General features: G+C 37.8%; 1 long non-coding RNA gene across 1 annotated transcript in view; it reads right to left on the bottom strand.

Moving 5' to 3' along the window:
- LOC131908053 (uncharacterized) overlaps positions 1–13,740 on the bottom strand; it is a 41,563-nt gene extending 27,823 nt beyond the window's left edge. Inside the window, exons 1-2 of the long non-coding RNA XR_009378529.1 lie at positions 13,679–13,740; positions 3,531–3,618 (exon numbers count right to left, since the gene is read on the bottom strand). This is a non-coding gene — a long non-coding RNA (uncharacterized LOC131908053). The remainder of the gene's footprint in view (positions 1–3,530; positions 3,619–13,678) is intronic.
- Positions 13,741–15,701: the final 1,961 nt, after the last annotated feature.

Genomic DNA, 15,701 nt, shown 5'->3' with positions numbered 1-15,701 from the left:
GTGGGATTACAAGGAGATGGGACTCACAGGGAAAGGGCATTTTCACTGAACACTAGATCTACCAGTGCCTGTATCTTGGAGTTGGCAGACTCCAAAATCATGAGAACTTAGTGTTTGTTGTTTGAGATGTGCCACCAGTGGCACACTGTTCTAACGGCTCTAAGTTGGGGAAAGACAGACATTGAAAACACCCCAGTGAGAAAAAGATTTGTCAGATGTGGGCTATGCAATCAGTCACAGCATTATGTGAGATGCTACATCAAATAGCAGTAATGAGAATCCACAGAAGAACATGGGGTCTGGAAACACTCTTGGGTATTTAGGAAGGTATAAGTGAGTCCCAGATGAACTGCTGCTTCATTTGAATAGATATCTCTTGCTGCCTTTGGATACAGATTATTATCTCTTTATAAAAGCCTTGTGTAACACTATTTTTTTTAAATTTGTACAAGTTTGACAGACAGGCATGGTGGTACAACCAGCACTTGGGAGGCAGAGGCAGATTGGTCTCTGTAAGTTCAAGATAGCCTGGTCCATGTAGTAAGATGGTCCAGGCACTCCAGGGTTACACAGTGAGAACCTGCCTCTCTCTCTCTCTCTCTCTCTCTCTCTCTCTCTCTCTCTCTATATATATATATATATATATATATATATATATATATATATATATATATATATATATAAATGTGTGAAACAACTCATAAAAAATTAATATGATACAATAATGTCTTGACTATACTGCTGTCAGTATTATATATGATATAAAGTGTTTACATAATAAATTATTTTTTAAATACTTATTTACTTTTAATTTATATATAAGAGTCTTTTGCCTGCATGTATGTGAATCATATGTGTGCCTGGTGTCACAGTGAAGAACAGGGGCATTAGACTCTCTGAAATTAGAATTACAGATGGTTGTGAGTTGCCTTATGGTTACTGGGAACTGAACCTGGGTCCTGTGAGAGAGCAGAAAATACTCTTAACCACAGAGCCACATCTTCAGCCTCAAATATTTAAGCATGTTATTGGCAAATATGAGAGCAGGTGATTAATAATTATAGCTGTTGTGACTCTTTGGTTCTACTTCATTATTTTCATTCTTTACCATTTTTGTTGACAAAACTACCATGTCCTTCTGTGAGAATTCCCATCTCAAAGAAGTTGAGTAATTTTGTCAGCTACTTAGTGGCAAGATTACTGGTCCTCTGGGTGTTACTTTAGCGTGCTCTGAGCTACCCTAAACTTTGTCTCGTCACTCATAACATTCGAAGATGGCTCAGAAAGCTTACGATGCAGTTTTCTCTTTAGACCACAGTCTGCACTTACGACAGCTTCTCCAGGCCTAGTGGAGGAAAAGCCTCTCCTTGGGAGCAGAGTGAACACCCGGGCTCTGCTAAAGGGTGTAAGGAAAATTTAGAAATTTGAGCATGAATCTCTTCCCGAGTAAAACCACAGCATCTTTAATCAAGGCCTGGCAATGACTGTATCATTTCTCTAAGGCTGGAGTTGATAAATGCAGCTATCCCACTAGGCCTTTAATACTCAGTTAGAAATGAATCCAAGTTGACTAGCAAGACAATTCATGCGGTACAAACAGAGATCTGTAATTCTCTTTCCCTTTACCACAGAACAGTTAGCTCCTACCCAGAATTTGCTTTGAAGACAACGGGTGCCTGGGAGAAACAGAAAGCACTGAAAATGGGGCCAGAAGTAATAAATAAGGACTGCCAAAAAACAAAACAAAACAGGAAGTCAATGAGTTCCTCCTACAAGTCAAATCCATTGTCACTTTGTCACAATTCTGAAGGTTGAGTTGGTGACATACAATTAGTGAGCTAACCTGCAAGGTTTGCCTGCGATGGATAAGAGAGTTTTCTTTCCCCTTTATACAATTAAACAGCTGAGAAAATTGTATCTCCTGGTATGAGGAGATTAAAAATAATGAAATAAATGCTATAATATGGAATTAATCCATCCCATTATCTCCATCTGACTCAGCTCCAATGGGATTCTTCTCCCTCAGCAGGACAAGGATCATCTTCTTAGCATCATGCCCAGGCAGGCTGGCACATTCCAACTTCCTACCTTCCCCACAGAACTCATTCAAAGAAAAGAACCAAGGCCCTGCGAGGGGGTGGGGGTTCTTTTGTGCCCAGCCTTAGGTGGTATTTTATGTCCCTTCAAATACTATCCCAACCTTACTGTAGCCAACAAGAAAAACAAAACAAAGCCCTAAGACAAATTTTTGAAGTAAATTAAAATGCAGAGGACTAAGATATTTTTAATTTATTCATTATTAGTTTGTAAATTGGACTTTACTGAGTCTCCAAAATCAGTAAGTCATTTGCAGACAAAGGTGATTGAAATGATGAGGAGCAAGCCAGATGTGATTCTTTGTTCTTACTATTTTTTTCTTCTTTAAAAGACATCTTTTAGCCAGAGTTCCTATTTCCTATTTAAAGAGGATTATATAGCAAACATAACTAGTGGCTGTAGAGCAAAGAACTTGCCATTATTTTATCATCTGCCAAATATAAATTAGTTCATTATGGTTCCCTCCCACCAGGCCACCACTTTCTTTACTACCTATCAAACCAATGGGCTATGGCAGGTTAGTTCCTTGTGGCCTAGAGTCCTTCCTAATCAGGGCCTGACAGACCATCTGCTCACCCTTTCTTGCACTGCATGGTAGCTGTTGTGTTTGGGCAGCGAGGTTTTGAGGTCCAGGTTTCACCATTAAGTAACTCCCAATAGCTCCTGCTGTCACTGCCACATCTCTGCGGCCTGTGGTGCCTCCTTCCCTCAGGTACAGTGAAGCAATTCTGCAAATCTTACTTTGCAATAACCACAAGATACAGAAATTGCATTAGGCTGATTAGGTGTCATCATAAGGAGTATTCAGAAAAGTTAGCTGGATATAGTGAATGTCATAGTTAGGTTAAGATAAAAAATCACTTCGTTAACTTAGAGTGTTTTTTCATTGGTAACACCCTATATTAAGGTGCCATTTATAAACAGTTTATTATTATTTATTAATGTGTGAGGCACTTTATAGAATGCAAGATAACAACTTAAATCCATGTATTAAAGATGCACATACATGGTTTAATACGATTTACGTCTTATAATATTCTTTAAAGCAGCCTCCCATAGTCTCATCCGTTAAACATTTATTACTAATGCATTTTATAACATGCTTTATAATACATTATTTGGGAAAGTAGCAGCATTTAGTGATTATTTCATAAATAAGAATAAAGCACTTACAAATGGCACCTTAATTTAAAGTGTTACCTTCACATTACCAAATAGCCGCTCACCATCCATCTCATTTCTGCATCTTCTCCAAATGCAGCACTTAATAAAACAGACACTACGTTCTATTTTCCCCTCATCTGATTAAGAGGCTTCTGTGTCCTTTCCTCCATCTGCTTTCAGAGGTTGGTAGCTCAGAGGCTTCAGTGTGATAGCTGATGAAACCACACTTTGGATTCAATGCTATTTGAAAAAACCAGAGAACAACCTACCGTGTTTGGAAGAGCTTGCTGCTTGGAGTCTTTGTAAAATTCAATTTTTTGACCAGAAAGAACAATCCAGGAAGTAGACCAGTTTTTCCTTAGGGGAAAAAATAGATAAATGCATCATAAGAGAAAAGAACATTTATGAACCATATCAGAGAATTCGTTGTGAGTGCAGACTGTTTTTTAATGAGTTTTCCTAAAAGTCTTCTATTTATTTATATCTGTTAAGTAGTAGAAAATTCATATAATAATAAAAAAACTCTAGAATTTTAAATTTTTGGCACATAAATAAAAGTTTCTTAGTTTGTCAATCTTCCCAGATGCTCTTTAACTAATCAGTGACCATATTTTGTATATCTACCCATGCGCCTCCTCACAGTACTGGAGCATTAAAGTAAATATGTTGGAGGCCATTCCGTCTCTGCTCTTTCTCATTGATGTAGCACGTCTCAGAATTGAAAAGACTGACCAGTTCACACGCCATTCTTTAAATAAAAATGCTTTTGATACTCACTAGCAGTCAAAGAACTACAAATGGGAGCAGTGGTGTGCTTTCTCCTCTTTCCCATGAAATTGCCAAGGATTTAAAGAACCAATGATAAATACATTCTCTCACACTTCTAGAGTATAATTTAACAATGTATTTTTTCATAAATTTCCAAAAAATTTATACCTAGTTTTTGACTAGGCATGTTTATTCCCACAAATTTAAATTTGTCCCTAAGAAATAGGTCCAGGTTTTCGAGGTTCTGCCCATTAAGATGAATTGCACATTCCTTGATAATTCTGCTCCTAATGCATAAAAACAAAACAAACAAAAACCATCAAAAAACAGAGATTGCTTAAGAAAATTGCTCATAATAGAATAGTACATTGGAAGAATGACTCCTGTGTTTGAGAATACTGATGTGGGAAGATTTCAATGTAGCCCATAATATATACTTTGCTCCATGCTATGCAATTTACCTAGGACCATTTTCCTCAGCTCAGCCCCTTCTGATTATTAATTCCATCCATCAGAAGTCCAAATATTGCTTCCCTCAAAGTACATTCATGACATGTAACATGATGAATTAAAAAAAATACTTCAAAATTTTTCACTTTCATTGCCTTCATTAAAATACAAGCCCCAGGCAACAGAAATCATTTCAACATTATTGGGTATTTTCAGAGCCTAGCACAGAGTCCTGGAGAGTCTAGGAGCTAAATGGACGTTTATTTAATCAATGATCACTTTGGCCTGGAAAAAAGTCTCCATTGTAGCCATAGTTAAATAAGATGGTGAGATTACAGTTCTCTCCTTCCCTTTGTATTTATTTCTTAGTTTTCCTTGTTTCTTCAACTGAACACATGAAAGCTTCTGCAGTTGGAGTATGTGTGTATTAGTGCTGTGAAAGGTTTTATTTCTTAGATGGCAAAACTATCAATAAGACTGGGATGCACAAGTTTCTACCCTTCAATTATATTGTTACTGTTTTCTCTAGTTTAACCTTTATTTCAACATAATTGTATTGATTTTACAAAAAGCAATGCAGAAAAAGTTTACAAAGAAGCTTTCATTAAGATAAATAGAAAACCATACAAAATGCATGAATATGACATTTTTTGTGTTCCATGTACATAGATTTTGTGTGATTTTTTTCTACTTTCCGTTTAAAATCTAGAGCCTTAATTATGATGATAGTTTTTATTTAGTATGACTAATGTTGACAAAAAGAATGTGGTTGCTATTACATGCCTGAAGCTTTCCTTTTTAAAAGGTATTTATTTTTATCTTTATGTGTATTCATGTTCTGCCTGTATGTATGTGTACATGACTTGTGCCTGCAGAACCAGAAAGGGGTGTCAGATCCCAGGGAACTGGAGTTAAGGACAGTGTGAGCCACTAAAGTGCTGAGAACCAAACTTGGGTCCTCAGGAAGAGCTGTCAGTGTTCCTAACCACTGAGCAATCTTTCCAGCCTCCTGCAGTTTTCTTAATGTTGAACTATTGCATTAAAAAAGAACAGAATAAACATACACACAAGAAACACATTCAAAATTTCATCATACAACACCATGCTGTTGGACTCCCTTGTCTTCAGATCGGTAGTCAGTGCTTCAATCAAATCATAAAAAGTCAGAAAGCAAGAGAAAAATCAACACTTTCTGTCTGGATTAGTGTCAGTTTCTTTTTATAGATAGCAACAGTACTAAGGTGAATTGAATCAGTAATAGCCTTCCCTTTAAGCAGTTCACTTTATTAAATGACTCCAAAAAGAAGAGTGAGAAACGTTGAGCCACTGGTCAAGGCTGGCCATCTCTATCAGTCCTTTTGACCATGTGTGATCAGAGTGCAAACCATCCTAGCAGGTGACGGACCCATATTTAATCCACCTGCTGTGCTTCTCACTATAGTTCCTATCTCCTGGCAGCATGCTCATGCACCGTATTTGCTTCCTATCTATAGAAGTTCCTAGAGAAATGGTTCTGGTTTGAATCTGTTTCAGATGTTGATCATTTATAGAACTTGCTGGAAAAACTCTTCTGTTCCTTAAACTTCTAACTGGAGCGGGTTACACAGGAAGTCCATGAAATTCCAGTTACGTCACCATTCTGTCTTAGGGCTTTGAACTATCTCTGCCAGGTTAACTGGAAGGACAAACGCTAATGCATGAGAAGGAAGAGCTGGGAAGCTTAGTCATGTGACCATCTGTAATACCTATGTCTGGGGCTATTATATCTTAGCTTCGTTGGTCTCAAACATCATCTTTATTGTATCCAAATGAAGAGGAAAGATGCCCCAACAGCTGAGTCCTACAGCTTGAAAATCATTTCTTGTCATAATAAATAATAAAATGCAGCAGATAAATTTAAGACCTCTTTTCACCTCAATTTCTCCCACTGTTTCTTTTAAAAATATCAGTGACATAATTATTTTGAGCAACTAGTAAAAGTTTAATTTTCTGGCTAATGTTTGTACTCTTAAGCCAAAAACGAGGAAACTACTAATGTCCCCATGTACTAAGATAGAAAACTAGGCTCAGAGAGTTTAGAGGTCTTACTTAATACCACATGAGCATTAAAGGTCAAGTCCAGTTTCTCTGAAAATGCATCTTGTAATCTATGTAATCTATGACCTTACACTGGATTTTTAAAAGATGTAAGCAATGTGAACTTGACTAAGAATATCATCAATGTAAGTTAAATAGCCTTGGCTGACTTCCTCAATTTATCAAAACCATTTGTCATCTGTGAGAATGAGTCATCCATCTGGGCTGTCTTACTAACTACTTTACCCAGTTCTTTTAAAGAAGATTAGTAGTCTGACCAATCCCCAGCTAGATCATCTCTTCATCTCAAACCTTTCAATAACGGGAGCTATGCTGTTGCTTTGCCTCCAACTTGGGGCACAGTTTGCCACCTGGTATTTTACACACATCATGTACTTGAACCACTAAGCCAGTCACAAGTGTCTGTTCACACACACTCTGTGCCAAACAATTCCCACGGCAGACTAGAAAAGTAAAGATAGTAAGTAGAAGATAAAAGTAAAGTAAAGTAGGATGGACCTTTAGGATTTTTATCACTGATTAGAAGACAGACCCTAAAACATAGAAAGGCACCAGTTCTCTGAGCAACCCTTGCAGGTGGGTGAGGAGCCAGTGCAACTGAGGAGAAAACTGAAGCTTACTGAGACTGTGTCCTACCTAAGGGCACACAGTCATACAGAAGACATTGAAGGATTTGACCCTGAACCCTACACTCATTCTGAAGGATCAGCTATTTCTGGGGCATGGCCATATACTCTCCTATTATGACTGCTCTATGCAGAGCCTCATGGCAGGAGTTAGGAGGAGAGGACATGCTCTTAGAGAAGCATTAGAACTCTTCCTCCTAGGAGTGGAGCTGCCTGTCTTGCTGGTTCCAGTGTTCTGTGCCACCTCCTGCTGAGCAAGTGTGTTCCTACACCAGTGGGAGGCAGCTAAAGCCCCCACATTCGTCCTAACATTGGGACATTGAGAGAATGGTTAACTGTTGCTGACACGCTTGCTCTGCCTTCCTTCCTTCCTTCCTTCCTTCCTTCCTTCCTTCCTTCCTTCCTTCCTTCCTCCCTCCCTCCCTCCCTCCCTCCTCCCTCTCTCCTTTCCTTCCTTTCTTCTTTCCTTCCTTCCCTCCTCCTCCTCCTCCTCCTCCTCCTCCTTCTTCTCTCTCTCTCTCTCTCTCTCTCTCTCTCTCTCTCTCTCTCTCTCTCTCTCTCTCTCTCTCTCTCTCTCTCTCTCTTAAAATACATGTAACTTAGGGAGTCAAGAGTCAGTACCCCCCCGGAATGAGCAAGATTCCAAGTCCCCTCACAGACTTCCAGGTATTCAGTTCGAAATTACAGCTAGTCTTTAGTGCTGAAAATAGATCCAGAAACAAGAAATAAAAACATGTTTTGCAGTTTGACAGACAAAATACATGATATCTGATAGACTAAAAGATCCTTTAATTACAAAGCCAGAAGAACTAAATTCACATCAGAACAACTGATTTTGATATGAGCAATTGCCAGGGTATTTTAGGCAAGTGGAATACTTCTTACAACTTACTAAAACAAATTGTGAGTTATAAAGTGGAAAAAATGGAAGAAGGTGAAACAAAGTAAAACTAAAACAATGAAAAGCCCCTGCCACAGACATCAGCTTGACATTCTACCAAATGGACACCGGATGGCAGCACATAGTAACAGCAGCATGTACCTGCTCGGCTGCACATGGAAATGGCCCTTAAAATACTCATCAGCATTCTAGCGATTTAGGGCCTACAACATGTTCATCTCTCTTAACCTCAAAGCTTTATGCTCTTCACTCTTCCTCATGTTCTTTACTTACACAGCAACAAGCCAAAAGAAAAAAGAAAAAAGAAAAAAACCTAAAACAAAATCAAAACAAAAAGAAAAAATGGAGGAAAGTATGTGTGGGATGATGTCATCAATTTCAGACTCTCTTTGGGTCACCTGCTGCTGTTACCCAACTTGGTTATTCTGGAGTTGATTTGAGTCTGTGCTGTAATAGTAATGAGGGATTTATCCAAGTGCCTCTGAATGATTTACCATAAAACCCTGCAGACTCTCAGACCAGAGGAACTGAAAACTTATGTGTTCTCTCTCATATTCTAAACTTCTGTAATGTATCTGTACTAAAAGTTGAGCCAAGGAGACAGTAAGTATACAACAGATTTCTTTCAGTGTTCTAAGAAGAGAGAGGGAGGGAGGAAGGGAGGGAGGGAGGGAGGGAAGGAATGAGGGAGGGAAGGAGGGAGGCAGAAAGAGAAAGAGATTGGGTTTGTGTTAATTTATTGACAATCTGAGCAGAAAGCACCAAGGAAAATTAAGTTCACTTTGGAGAGGACTTTAGTATCATATCCGGAAAAAAAAAAATCATGCTGATGATAATAAGCACCGTGCGTGTGCACATGCACACACACACACACACACACACACACACACACACACACAATCACAGTCTAAGTACCCAGCCTGTGATGAATACAGACACTAGTAAAGGCGAACATTGCTACCTCTTTCAGGTTTGTTTTCCTGCTCATTTTCTGTCCGTATTCACACAAAGTGTTGTCATGCCCTTCTGAAGGGGAGAGCAAAGTGAGAAAATCTAAATGTGGTGAGATGTACGGAGAGACACATGAGATACTGAACTCATATATAAGCACATTGTCAGGTGCCTTTTGTAAAGGTAAGCCCTAGGAACTAGAAAAACAAAACAAAACAAATGAACAAAAATAATCCAAAAGAACTATTTTTAAGTCATCATGGAGTTTCAGACAAGCCAGGGCTACTTACTGCTTTGAGGAGGAAATTCCCCAAATGAAAAGGGTCCCGGGATTCATCAGAAAAGCTGAGGCATAATTTCAAGGTTCATAATTAAAAATTAAAGTCGAATGCTGAATGAATTCTGCTTTCAAGCCTGTCAGTATATCACAAGGGAAATGCGTATAACCTCATTTCAAAATAAGGCTAAGTTTGGGGCCTTTTATGAATGTTAGATGAAGCCAGCAACTTGTCTTTCCTGCCACCTTCTCTTAGTCACATGAGTAATTTTTTTTTCCTAATGGAAAAAAGACATAGGACAGAGAGAAATAGAGACAAATAAAAATGATAACAAGGAAAGACAAGATAAAAATAAGGAACAAGGTAAAATGTAGATGACATAGCATGGATTTAGAGATAGAAAACTTTGCAGAAGTTTCAAAAGTTCTATTTATTAAATGGCAGTGAAAGCTCTTGGGACCAACAGCAGCAGGAAAGAAAAGGACAGGTCTTGCTTCTTGGCCTCATGCAGCTTAAATCAAGAACAGGCAAACAAGTGTGTTTCAAGCAGGCCAGGGTCACATGCTTGGTACAACTACATCTGTAAGACCCTGGCGAAAGGAGCAGTTAAGAGGACCACAATTTTACATTTGAAAACCAAGAAATCACCATGAAGCCTATAACCCAATATGACTTAAATACTTAAGTCATGTCACTACTATCACAATGAACCATGTGCTTGACCGAATAAGCATTTATTAATAGTGCTTATTAGCTCATTAAACTTGACTAAAGTGATATAAGATCCTTGATGAATGGGAAACAGCCCATAGAAAATCTCACATAAGCAATATAAATTACTGTAACTAGATGAAATCATTTAATAATCATTGAATGACCCGTGTGATAAAACCTCTATAATTTTTCAAGGTTATGACCAAACTGACCCTTTGGTTACTGCTTATAAAACTATAGACTTTGGGTAAGCAATAGCAATATATAGTAAGAATAGTGAGGTTCTTTTTTTTAGTGTGTGGATATGGGAGAGGGTTCACATCTGTGCTTTCACTCATGTGTATTGTAAGCATGTGCATACGTGTGTGTGTGGTGTGTGTGTGTGTGTGTGTGTGTGTGTGTGTGTGTGTGTAGATGCCTGCTCCTGTATGCACCTGCATGGAGGACAGAAGAGGACATTAGATGTCTGTCCTCTGTCACTGTTTTGTTTTGGCCTAGTTGATTGGAAGTGCTCTCCTCATATACATTTGTCTCTAACTCTTCTAGGCATTTTCCTGTGGGATTTGGGTATTGGAACCCAAGGTCCTGTGGAAAACACTATTACCCATTCCATTACTTCCCCAGCCCCTAAGATTCATTAGTGGTCATGCAATTTGATCAGGTAATCCAGGCTTATAACTGGTCTTTAAAAAAATAAAGAAAAAATGATAATAATTAGGAAGTGTTTTGCAGTTATAAACACTTCTAGCATAAAACTTGACAATTAAATTTTAAAAAAATTAGAGTAGAAATTATTTGGCATAATGCAGCTCATGAATAGGGCAGGATATCAAGTATATGAAAAATGGTGACTATAACATTTAAAATATTCAGTTTTAAAAGCATGTATATTAAATGTAAAAATAAACTCCACACATCATTTAGAGGAGATATTGATAATGTCTAAACCTAACAAAGTATTGTTACCAATGATATATTATGCATTCTCTCAAACAATAAGAAGACAAGACACTCAACAGATAGTAGTCAAAGCTCATGAATAAACAGTTCTTGAGATGCAGAATCTGAGTGGCTCTAGATGAACAATTCAAGTTCCACTCAATTGCAATACCAGTCAGTGAAACAGGAATGAAAGCAGCATCAAGGGAACATTCTTGTGGCCATATTTCTGACAATATTAAAAGTAGAATGTTAGATTGGATTGGATTATGGAGAAATAGGATCCCTTCTGCAATACAGGATAAACTTGTGTGAGTTTCTGCAGTCATTCAATAGAGCCTGGCAGTGGCACATAGCAGATGCCCAAGCAGTCTTAATTCCTGAGTACAGTTCCCTGAGAGAACATCTAACAGGTTCCAAGGAAACAATTATGTGTGATTTATCACAATATTTTAGATTCGGGAAGAGTTAGCGAAAACTTGGGTGTTTGTGCCTGGGGGACTGGTGAAAATAAGATTTTTGTACAAATGCATAATGGCAAGTGGGTAACAATAGGAAGGAAATGGTCTTAATAGATCACTACAACAGTTATCTTTGCACTAATATTGAATGAACACAGAAAAAAACCCATGAGATTCTCAATATAAAACTGTTTACATGACATAGAATACATTAAAGCACACATTACTATAAACAACGATTTTTTTGATTTGTTTTGAATACCACACAGAAAACCAAATAGATGTATAGATCGGAGATTTGAAGACCAGTTAGAGTGTATGTGCACAGGAGATTGATGTGAGAGTAGAAGAAAATATGGAATAAAACCACCTAGGGGTCGTGCCCCAGATACAGTATCATAGGGCTGCAAATGAAGGGTATAATCAATTCAGTTCACTGCACCTGGGAGTTCTAAAACAATAAAAACTAAAATTTGTGGAACTTTAAATGAAAAAATCTGAAAGAATGCTTGATGGCATGCAGACTGATTGAGAAACCAATGGAATAGAGTATACACTGATGCTTATATGTATTGAAACTTCTATCCAGACACTGTACACAAGTTCATTAAGTTTTTATGTAAATAAAGCAAATACACAGTGCTATATACATTGAAACAATGTGCATTGTGTCCATGAGAGTTTGCAGGGCAAGGAGCTACTCGCTGTCTCTGATGCTTCAGACCCCTACTTCTAGGAGTGTGACAATGTTGGCTAATGGGGCACAGATGAGGGTGCTCCACAGAGCCACCACAGAAGGCCATCGCCTTGCTTTCATGGCCCTCCTGTTTTGTGTGACGCTAGGCAGTAACACTGACCAGCGTTCTTATCATTTCTGGATGCCCACAAATCATGGAAGAATGAGCTGATTGAGTTGGAGTTTCTTGGTTGGGTTAGGTGTGGGGACTCATATGGTCTGTCAGGTAAGAAAGAGTTTTGGCCTACTTGCATAGCTACACCCCCAACACACACACACACGCACGCACGCATGCACGCATGCACGCACGCCTGTATTGATGATTGAGGGTTGAGATCTCTGAAAAAGAAGGGTACACTGGTTATGCTAGTCAGTCAATGATTGTCACCTGTTGCTCCTTTAAAATTTGACTGGCATTTCTCCAGGGACGGAGAAGGCCAGGCTGAAAGCTGCTTTACATTTGATCTGTGTCTCTGGTACTTTTGAGGCAAGGTGGCTGCCAGGCTAGAGACAAGAAACATCTTTGGGAAAGATTCAGCCCTATTTCCCATTTAAAATTTGAATAACTATCGGAGGCACTGAAATTATGAGTGACACTTCCACTTTACTTCTTTCAAATAAATATAAACACTGTCCACTCTAGCCATTAAACTAAAGCATTTTTCATTCTCCAGTGTTAGCCAAAGCGTCTTTCTAGTAACATATTGTGTAATGCAATTAACTATTGTCCCATTGTATAGCTAATTAGAATATTTGTCCTACTTAGTTATAACAGTAATATACTCACAAGTAAATGTCTCTTACTTTGAGTCCCTCCATGAACCTTTATTACTTGCATATTCCTTACTATAAAGCTAAATATAGAATACATAATGTAAGAAACAGAAAAAAAATTCTAAAATGAAGAGGACTATTTTAAATCCCCCATATAAATAATATAACAAATGTCTTTCTTAACACAACAACCACCTTGTTCTTTTTCTTGAATATTTTTGTTGTTCTGCCCCTCACCCCAGGGAGTTCTTTATTATTTTTAAATTTCCCTCACCTACTTTCTGTTCATGGTTTCCTTTTTCTTTTCCTTTTTTCTAAATGATTGTTTTATTTTGAACTACAAATATGGTTCAAATCTTCTATCCTTCATAAAACTTCTCTGGGTATTGCATAGAGATCTTTACATGCTGCAAATGAATTCATTCAACAACCCAATCTGTTAATCCAGAAACCATGTTTCCCTTTTTATGTTTTAAAGATTTCTAGTCCCAAGAGAAGACAAGACATCAGCCACTTTTACATTCTGGGCAACACTCTACAATGCAATGCCTTTCTTTGAAAAGTATAATCATTTTAACAATAAGGGTGTCAACAATGGTAACAGAAGGGACTCTTCTAGCTAGGTGTGGGTGGCCTTGCTTCTCAAACAATATCAGTGATACAAGCTAAGGGTACAGGAGACTGTGTGGTTATGTAACAGAGAGTTGAAGAACTTTCATTACCTTAGTTTCTTTCCTCCATCTGCAATTTTGGCTTTTTGAAGATACCCTTCTTTTTCAACCATCTGCAAGAAGAATGCATATGTTAACACTGTGACAAACTCCTATGCACTTTAGTATGAATGAACCCCAGCTTTCGAAGCAAGAGTCATTGCAGAGATGGAAGCTTCCAGTCACAGAACTTTATTAATAATACATACAAGACTTATGGGGAGTGCATACAAGATCCAAGTCTTTCCAAGCTTTGCATATCAGATGATAGATTGTGAGGATGTATGTGAATGGATTGTTTGATAGTGATACAGCATCATTCACCTTCCTTTCTGTATCAAGAAGTCACTTGCTTAAAACACTGACTTCGATGATAGAACAAAGACAATGCAAACTCTCCTTAATCTTACCAGAGAAGCTCTTGATTTATGCCCTCCCCATATACCTGCCAAGGCCAGAAAAAAAACGAAAGAATTCAATGGAACAAGAGATTGAGCCTGAAGAATCATGGGAAAATATTTCAATGGCAGCATTTTGACCAGTTAGCCAGAGACAATGTAGCAGAGCTCTCATTGAAATCTGAGCTGTATAACTGCTTTCCTTTTCCCCACTTCTACTATTGGCTTTCATCCTAACACAGCTGCAAACTCCCTAAAGGGCATGCAACAATTCACTAGGACACAACAGAGGTGTTCAATAAGTTCCAGGCAAAGTACATACAAGTGAAGATTATAATATGTTTATTCCCAGCAAAGTCAACAAACTGTTTCAGTTTCTTGGTGGTCTATTTATGCCCTCCTGACTGCCTTGTGCATCTTATTCCAGTTCTTGGCCTGTGCTCCCTGTAAAGGACTAGTGTACAATGCTCATGCTCCATGTCTAACAGCCAAGGGTCATATTTCCTTAGTGCCACCGGTGGGATCCATATCCTTAAGTATAACATTTCACCCACCATATCTTCATCTCAGAAATTCCTATATATACAAAACAAAATTTCAACCCATTTTAAAATTCTACCTATATAGCTTTTGTCAGATGGTCTTTCCATCGTTTGTTGAATTCTTTTAGGCATCCCACTCCCAGTTTCCATTTCCACTCTTTTCTTATCACTCTACTAACACCTATGAGATAATGTTGTAATGACTGGCTTATTTACTTATATCTACATCCATGCTATGAGCCCATTAAAAGCAAAGGACTGTCCCTTTTATATTCTGTGGGAATCCAGTTACACTAAGGGATTGTGTGAACAACTACATGAATGAATACATATGTGAATGCTATTTACATTTTTAGAGAAAATTGTAAAAATCAAAACCATTCATTGGTGAATGGAAAAGACAATTTGAGTAGTGAGTTGTCTCAAAGACTAACATGGTACCAAATAAAGAATTGTCTGCTGTAAGACTTGCTCTGCTATAGATAATATATATGTGATCTTTCCTTGATTCCTACATTGTTATATTCCTAATACTTATCTTTCAAATACATTTGGTAAGTGCACTTTTAGTGAATAAACTGTAGGAAATTATTGTAACAATTCCAATTGTGGCAAAATAATTTTCACATAGGTTTAGAAAATGTCTCTTCCTTCAGTATGTTTTCCACAAGTCTAAAACAGTCTGATGATGTTTTCAGAGTTGTTTTTCAGAACCACGGTGTTCACAGTGTTATCACCCTATGTTTAGATGTATCTCACCATGTGTTTTGACCACCTCCTTATTCTGTGTATACTGTCCATTTCTTTGATAACAGAGAATTTTGTTACCATCTAAATCCCATACAAGTTTAACTCTAGGCATCACTGGTCTCTATAAATGTTAGAAACAAAGACACTTTCAGTAGCTATTAGCATCACAGAGGAAGTCCCTTCCTTAATTCACTGCTTTGTTTAAACTTCTTAGGAAGATTAAAAGTTACAAAAAAACTGAAATGTTTTATATTAAAAGCTACAAAACATTCTCAATCCATTCATAAATTCTCATCTAAGATTATTGCCTTCTCAGAAATATTCCATGAAAGACCCACAATTGAA

The sequence above is a fragment of the Peromyscus eremicus genome, chromosome 4 (assembly GCF_949786415.1).
Source record: "Peromyscus eremicus chromosome 4, PerEre_H2_v1, whole genome shotgun sequence".
NCBI classification, from domain to species: domain Eukaryota; kingdom Metazoa; phylum Chordata; class Mammalia; order Rodentia; family Cricetidae; genus Peromyscus; species Peromyscus eremicus.
Note: the sequence above shows the minus strand (reverse complement) of the source record. Positions and strands in the feature narration are given on the sequence as shown.